We start from the raw sequence: 6,513 nt of genomic DNA, 5'->3' as shown, positions 1-6,513 counted from the left end.
GTACCCAAAGTTTGATGTAGTTTTCTGATTTTAAAATGAACCAAAGCCTACTATCAAGGAACCAAACAACTTCCAAGCTGCCCATTCACTAGCTAAAGGACTTTCTATAAAATTTGTGTTTCAACTAGCTACTCCATAACTCCTTATTTTGTTTTATTCTTGAGTTTAAGTTTTGGCTTTTACTGCTAATATTATATCATTTTATAGTAATATAACTCATTTTTATAGTAATGCCTTTTTTGTTATTCATATAAAAATGCTATAGATGACCTTAAAAATATGACACCCCAGTAGCAATGAGCATGTCCAGCAGGCAGATCTTAGATTACAATACCATTCTCCAATAAAATCTACCAGAGCTTATTAGAGATAAGACTGAGTCTAGGATTTGGGATGGGGAATATACAAAATGAGCCTGGAGCATCTTACAGTGCCAGAAAATAAGAAATTACTCAAACACCAAACAAACGACAACAAGACACTGAAGGGAGAGAATCAAAGGGGCACAAGGGACAAGTGAAAGAGTTCTCAATAACCAAGCTGTGAAAATTTGATCAAAAATTAAACAAAGCTGGAGAGCCTGGGTGGTTCAGTTGGTTAAGCATCCTACTCTTGATAGCGGCTCAGGTCATGTTTGCAGGGTCGTGGGATGGAGCCCACATTGTACTCCACGCTCAGTGTGGAGTCTCCTGGAAATTCCTTCCTGTCTGCCCCTCTCCCTGCTTGTGCTCTAAATAAATAAATAAATAAATAAATAAATAAATAAATAAATAAATATCTTTTAAAAATTAAATAAAGTAGCATCAGATTTTAACCTAAATTATGAAATCAATATCCATGAGTCCATGCTGCTATAAATAACTGATTTAAAAATAAATAAATGAGTGAGGAAAGACACATCTCTCATGCAGAAGAATTCAAAATAATTCACATAGCTACCTCACCCTCAAGGAAGTAAAACCTAACTCTCTATTCCTTAAGGGCAAGCTGTACATCATGACTTTCTTCCAGAGAGGACAGTATGGAAAAAGTCAGGGGTAGGGGGAAGAGTAACTTTGTGGTGGAGAAACCTAACAAATATTACATCAATTAGGTGATCAAAATCAACAGCAACAATTATAAATTGTGTTGATAATATGTTTCCCCGATGATATGAGGAAAATGGCACTTTACCTTTTATCTTCCTCACAAAGCCTCACAATCTCAGGATAACTATGAGAAGAAAACATCAGAAAAACTCCAACAGAAATAACTTCTACATCTGATCAGCACTAAAACTGTCAAGGTCAGAAAATACAAGGAAAGTCTGAGAAAGAGTCACATACGGAAGGATCCCAAGAAGATGTGACAACTAAATATGATGTATCTTGGATAAAATCCTGGAACAGTAAAAGGACAGTAGATAAGAACCAAGGATATCTGAGTGAACTACAGACCTTAATTAATGATAACCTATCAATATTGTTTAAATGATTATAACAAATGTAACATCCTAATGTGTGACATTGATATTAGGGGAAACCATACAGGGTATAATGAGAACTCTATACTCTCTTCTCAAATTTTCTGTAAATCCAAAACTGTTACAAAAACTAAAGTCTATTAAAAATACTGTATATTACTACAGTTAAATATTGTTTCTATGCTACATATTTTATAATCACGACTTCAGATTCAAGTATTCGAGACACAACTAGACTTATGGCCTAATGCTCCATGCACTGAGATTAGTAGTTGTTTTTTAGGTACTATTATGCAATAAGATATTAACAGTGAAACAATCAGGTGCTCCAAATGTCTGTTCTTATTTTGTGAAGAGTACTTACACAGTGCTTGTGTACAAGTCATTTAATTTGAAGAGAATAAGTCTTCAAAGTCTTCCATAGGTTAACTTATTGAAGTATTACTTAAAAATTCTCCTTACTTGAGACTTCCACCTAAGAGTAAGATGTAGGAGGCCGTAATAGGTGAACATTCCTGATAAAATAGGAAAAAAAAAAAAAAACCTTGATAAGTAGCAGAAATCATTTTTTTTTGCATTTACTATTTTTTTAATTCATAGATTTTATTTCTTTGAGCAGTTTTAGGTTTACAGAAGAATTGGAAGAAAGAATAGAGTAAGTCCTGTATAATCTTCCACCTTCCCACAGTTTCCCGTATTATTAACATCTTGAATTGGTGTGGTGCATTTGCTAAAATAGATGAAGAATTATTGATACATCATTATTAATTAAAATCTATAGTTTGCCTTAAGATTCACCTTTGGTGTATAGTTCTATGGGTTTTGCCTAATGTATAATGTCATGAATCCACCATTGAAGTACTATTTTACAGGATAGTTTCACTGCCCTAAAAATCCCCTTTCACTTACTCATTCTTTACCTCTCTTCCACAGCCTCTGGAATCCACTGATCTTTTTATTATTGCTATAATTCTGCCTTTTCCAATATATCAAATAGTTGTAATTATATAGCATGTAGCCTTTTAAGATTGGCTTCTTTCACTTAGCAGTATGTTTTTAAGTTTTCTCCATGCTTTCTCACGGCTCAAAAGCTTGTTTCTTTTTATTGCTGAATAATGTTCCATTATGTGGATGTACATAGCTTGTTTGCCCATTCACCTATTGAAGTACATCTTGATGGCTCCCAAGTTTGGGCGATTATGAAAAAAGCTACTATAAATATCATGTGCAGATTATTTTGTGGTCATAAATTTTCAACTCATACAGGTTCAATACCAAAAGGTGTGATTACTGGATCATAGGGTAAGAGTATGTTTACCTTTATAAGAGATTGCCAATTGCCTTCCAAAGTGGGCAGCCAGTTTGCATTCCTCCAAGCGTAATGAATAAGAGTTCTTGTTATGCCTCATCCTCACTAGTATTTGATGTTATTAGTGTTTTGGATTTTAGCCATTCTAATAGACATGTAGTTGTTTCTCACTGTTATTTAATTTGCAATTCCTGAATATAAGATTTGAGCATACTTTCCTATGATTATTTGCTATCTGTATACATTCTTTGCTGAGGTATCTGTTCATATCTTACCTGGGACTACCTTGAAAGTTTGGAAATTAGTCGATCCATAATACAAGCCAGATTTATTCCAGCACATATTACGAATTTTAGGGTAGCATGTGAGGCTACATGTCAGGGCCAGAAAGACAAAGTGAAATCACCCATGGTTTCACAGTGCCTAAGATACAAAGTCCCACTGATCCAGGGGGCAAGGGACTCAGGAAACACTGGCCACACAAGCACAATGAGTCTCTGCCTCAAGACATAAATCAGATTGTGAAAATGTGTAGGATGAGGATAAAGAGTTAAATTAAAGACCTCTGAGGGATAGAGTGGAATCTTCTATAATCGGTTAGTTCTGAAGAATCAGAAACCTGCTAGGCTCTTTTATTTTTCCCCAAAATTTCTTTTTTTTTTATTGTTAATCACCATACATTACATCATTAGTTTTTGATGTAGTGTTCCATGATTCATTGTTTGTGCATAAAACCTGCTAGGCTCTTAATCAAAAGACTGAGAAGAATCTACACTTAGACTTTGTCGTAGAAGCTCTCACAGGAACAACCTTTTGCAGATAAGTAATAAACTCTCGATTAAATACTAAAAACAGCTACCTGAAGATACTGGAAAGTGAACAAAATTCAGGCAGGCTCTGTATGGCACTTGAATGAAGGGAATGTCTCTGGGTGAGTTTCCAGTTTTTATGACTTTTAGCCTGAGGTAGGCTGTGGCTACATCTTCAAAAGAAAATGTGAAGTCTTTCTGGCATGAACAAAAGTATCTGGAGTTTGAGACAACTACAGGACTGAATGGTGAAAGAAATCCCAAGAAGAAGAGAGCCAAAGGAGAGCCCTGAAATCTGTGTATCAAGACTGTCTAAATATCTGGGTTACCCTTGAAATACAGTTACATGGAACAAACACTAAGCAGCTAAGGATTAAAAAATTGAACTTAGATTTGAGCTGCTTCACAAGACAGTTTTCTGTTGGAGTCAAATCAAATTAACTGCCTGCTAAAAGATACAAACAAAATCAATATATGTTTGATATTTTGATGCTTCTGGCAGCCTTTAACTTAACACTTTTGGCTTCCACTAGGATGATTCCTTGCAGTTAGATTTTAAGTTTTGCAGGCTAAATTATTGTGAAAAATATTTAAAACTATTCTGAAATCAAGACATGTGCAAGAATAGTTCAAAGCATTTTATAATCTGTCACTGTGTTTTAAGCTACAAAAACACATTAAAATGTACATTAAAATTATTTTAATATTGACTATTGATTTGTTTGTTTATATGTATAGGACTTTTGTCACTATAGTATTTGTATCTTCAGGGCATTTTGCCACAACAGAAGCAATTTTGCATGCCCTTTCTTTTGGGACTGCCGAAATTTGGTCGGAAACATGAAGCATGCTAAATAAATGCAATCAAATGTATTATATACATTGAGATGTATATAATATGTTACTTCACATATAGGCACACTCACTGAAATACTGAATATAGTTTGTGCCACAAAAGCCCATGAATTTTGGTGATTTCTCTTTCACACAATTCTTGCCCAACTCTCAAATTATCTATCATCTCTCTATATACCTATCATCTTTTTACCTACCTACCTATGTCTCTCATATAATAGTGAAAATGAATTAATGATATGTATAAGGACACAAGAGAGACTATCCATTCTAAGAATCAGTGAAGTAAATAATACACTTACAACTTACACAGCTCATGATTACATCAATTTTCCACAAAACTATTTATGGATCCATATCTTTAATTTTTTTTTTTCTCCCACACTACTCACATAACTCCAGAACCAGGTACTGTAGATCACATTTTCATGGTGAATTTCTCTGGGCCTGTGTCACTATGCTAGCTGAGTCAGAACAGTGAGGGGCAATTTCTAAACTGGAGGTGGCCAACCACACGTTGCAAATGTCAGAAATAAGTCCTCCAAAACCAAAAGCAAAAGATTCCCCAACTCAATGTTCCTTCAGGGATGCCTTCAAAAGTGCCCACACTTAGTCTGGTTTTAGCCAGTGTGAAAGAAAAGATGACAGATGGTAAAATGAACCATTAAGAGGTAGTAGACTTTTACAATTGCATTTGAAAACTTACTTCAGCAAGTTTTACAAAAAAAAATATATAATATTGTTTGAACAAATATCCAGAACTCATGGGGCTCTGGAAGAAGCCCACACAAGTGAAAAGGCCAAAGTTTTGAGTTTTATTAGCTTTACTGCAAATTCACCATAATATATTCTTTGTACAGCATGGTCAGAATTTTGCTAATTACGTGTGGAAATCCCTAATGAAGGTACCAACAGAGTGAAAACTTCAGAATTTTCATACATACCTTCAAGAGGTGGACAGCAACACAGCAAAAAGGTCAAAGCATTTATTTTTCTTTTTGATCCGTGGAAAACTGAACAAATTAGAATTCCTAACATTGCACCTAGATGAAAATTATCGTCCTGTAAATAGTAAAACTGTACAGGTAAGGTACTTTCAAGTCTATTTTATTTCAGAAGTTTTGAAAAAGAAGCAAATAATTTAGAAACTCAGAACTGTTCAAGGAAAACCTTGTTCATTCACCGCATTAATTAAAACTTTGTATTTGTAGCATTTTTTAACACTGGCTAAGGAAAAGGATAAAATAACTTTGCATGGAATTCAAGAGTTTCTACTAAACTATTCAAATTTCTATTCAACTAATGCCTTTCATATTTTCTATGCTTCAGCTGAAGTTATTTACTATCTTTTTATATGTGCACCATGTATTTGCTCATTACCTATACTCTTTCCTCTGTCGGCAGTATCCTTGCCCTTCTTTGTTTTGAATAATTTGTGCCCTCAAGAACCAACTCTTTAATAAAGCATTCTCTCCATCCTCAAGATTCATGTAACACAATGTATCGTTTTCTTTTTTTTTTTAATGACAAAGAATTTCTGCCTTTCACAAAAATTAGCTCATCTCTCCTACTAACTGGAAACTTATAAAGATGAAAGACCGGATATTTTCACTTTGATATCCCTTATTTACCTTAGAGTGTCATGCAAAAATATCTAGATAATAATTATTTGTTCAACAAACAACCAAAATCACGCTGTATGTTAATAAAATAACATAGTTAAATCTGACCTACACTCACTTGGCATGTTTCTGAGCCCTCTCTGTTCTGCAACCCATAGAGTCTCCTCCCTCTCTTATTTCTCTGATTTACTCTAGTTATCCCTAGTTTACATATTTGAAGATGATTTTGCTCTAAGAAAAGGACTATAATGAACAGTATTTTCTGCACTGTGCACATTTAGTTTTCCTTTATTGTTAGGTTTAGCCTCAATGTACTGACTACTTTTGTTGGACTCAATACAAAATAACAGCCCACTTCAAAAAAAAAAAAACTTATTTACAGTAGTTACATTGTAAATGGAATGTCCCCTTCCTTGTCTCCTATTGTCAGATACCACAAGGAATGTGAGTCAATGA

This window comes from Eumetopias jubatus, unplaced genomic scaffold, assembly GCF_037043125.1.
Source record: "Eumetopias jubatus isolate StellerSeaLion01/CBP00866 unplaced genomic scaffold, mEumJub1_p1.0 scaffold_2, whole genome shotgun sequence".
In the NCBI taxonomy this organism is placed as follows: domain Eukaryota; kingdom Metazoa; phylum Chordata; class Mammalia; order Carnivora; family Otariidae; genus Eumetopias; species Eumetopias jubatus.
Note: the sequence above shows the minus strand (reverse complement) of the source record.